Raw genomic sequence first — 2539 nt, forward strand, 5'->3', positions numbered from 1 at the left:
GTGGCGGAGCGCCGGGTCCTGACTGATGTTGTGGGAGCGGACCTCTCTTTTCCGGCCCTTATCAGGGCCATGCTTGGGGGGGGACGAGGGCTGATCCACCGTCACTTCCTTCTGTGACGCAGTTATATCGCAGAAAGAGGAGGCGGAGCGGATACGGAGGGGCGAAGCCGCCCCTCGGGATGGGGTGAGGCGCCGCCGGAGGAAAAGGGCAGCGCCTCACCTTCCCGCGCACCAGCACGGAACTGAGGGACTTCGCACCCGTGAGCGGGAAGGGAACGCCACCCGGGGTACCTGCGGGTGTGCCGCCACCTCCACCAATACCGCCGGGCCCTCCTGATCAACGGAGGGCCCGGCGCGGGGGAGACGCGTTGCAAGGCGCGACTACCCCCCCCCCGTGACAAGAAGACAGACCAGGCGCCTCCGGGAGGGGAGCAGGGCGGCCAGTTCGCAAGGGCGGACTCTTAGGCCGCTCACCTCTCTCCCAGAGCCAGGAGGCTCCTGACCGAGTGAGGGGGGGGCGGAGGGGAATAATACTCTTCCGCCCCCACAACCTCGGTCAGGAGACCGACCGGACGGAACCGGACCCGGCCAATAGCGCCCCCTACAGGTGTGGTGTGACCGGACGGGGAGGCCCACGTCCGGTCATAGAGGATCGGAGCAGCGGGCCGGGAGTAAATTATCCCTCCTGGCCCGGTAAGGTGACGGGGTTTAGGTTTTCCCCGCCCCGCGGCTGAGGGCGTCCCGGAAGTAATGCGTAAGCGGTTCCCGGGACGCCCTCGCAATAGCCGCAAGGGGCCCGGCAGAGGTTTTAGTGGGTAAGCCCCCCCCCCTGGACGGTTAGTTCCGGGGGGGGAGAGTCCCACACTACCCCTGAGAAAGTCCCGTATTTCCCGGAATGTGCGTAAAGCATTTCCTCTGCCTAAAAAAAAAAAAAATGGTTTCCTTGAACGAAATAAAAGTTTTATTTTCATCATCTTAAAAAATGAAATTTCGTTTAAGAATATAATATTTTAATGAAATAAAAAAAAACCACCAAATTAAACAAGTACGAATATTAAATTTAAAGAAAGTATTTTCTCCGAAAAAACGGTATAAGAAGTATAAAAAATATACAATAAGACAAATTAATGATTGCCACTAACGAGTGCTATTCTAAGTACTATTCTATAAATATTATTGATGTAAAACATTACTGGATTTGAAATACAAGTAACAAAAATAACTAGTAAATAAATAAAATATGTTATATTCGTAATATTTTTTTAAATATTCGTAATATTTTTTTAAATATTACTACTATATTACTTTGCAATATTGCTAAAGTAATATTGCAAATTAATTATTGTCACTGCAAAGTCTCTGCAACATTGCACTGCAATATGCAATCTTGCAACGTTGTAGCAATGTTGCTGCAAGCTTCTGTGCTGTATGGGCATTGCTGAGATTCAAGCCTAAGACCTCTTCCAGGTAGGAGACACGTCAAAATGACATCCAAATCTAAGTAAGTTCAGGATAAAAAATAACCAAGGAATGATCAAAAATATCGTGAGATATCGTCAAAGTGATAGTCTAATGTCACAGATCGATGACGACATTTTAGACAACTTAATGACGTTTTATGACGTCTCTAAACGTCAATAATACGTTTTTAAGACGTTATACCCTTATATAAATATCATACTAAGAATCATTGATAATTACTTATTATCCGTATTAAAAATACTGGATAATAAGTAATTAGCAATGATTCTTAGTATGATATTTCTATAAGGGTACAGAAACGTCATTAGGATGTCACAAAAAAGACACAAAAGATGTTTTAAAGACGTCGTTATTTAGTCACTTGACGTCATTCGACCAGTTATGACCAGTTTTTTACGTCATTTTGACGTGAGTCTGTTACTGGGGCTGATTCTCGTGTCGTTCACCTTACCTACTGCGTCACTGTCACTTTGATTGAGAAACGCTTTATATTGTGTACATATAGTATATCCATATACGAAAGCATATGATTTATTTAAAAGAAGAGAATAGATTCTTTTAAAATATATGTTTTAAAAAGTATGTAGAAAGTATATTTAAAAAATATTTACATGTTTTAAAAGTAAGTAAAATAAATTATTTTGTAAATTTAAATAAATTTTTTTCTGATAATAAAAGAAACTTTAATTTGAAACATGAAAAAATACTTTTAATATTAGAAAAAAATTTATTCAGATTTATAAAATGATTTACTTGTATTTTATTTACTTTTAAAACAAGCAAATATTTATTTAAACAGTTTTTACATTTAAAAACACTAATTTTCTCCTTGTAAAGAAATCATTTGTTTATTCTTATATATATAGATATTTTAAATCAAAGAAATCACTTTTTTTATTTATAAATTCATAATTTTATAGCTTATTTTACAAATTTAAAAAAATATTTCTTTATATTTATTATATATTTTCAAAAATTTAACAAATATTTTTTAAGTTAAGAAATTATATGTGACAAAATATATTTCTTTCATTTAAAGAATTTTTTTCTAATGTAC

Source organism: Odontomachus brunneus, unplaced genomic scaffold, assembly GCF_010583005.1.
Source record: "Odontomachus brunneus isolate Ranch 3 - 2012 unplaced genomic scaffold, Obru_v1 Obru_scaffold_048, whole genome shotgun sequence".
Taxonomy (NCBI): Eukaryota; Metazoa; Arthropoda; class Insecta; order Hymenoptera; family Formicidae; genus Odontomachus; species Odontomachus brunneus.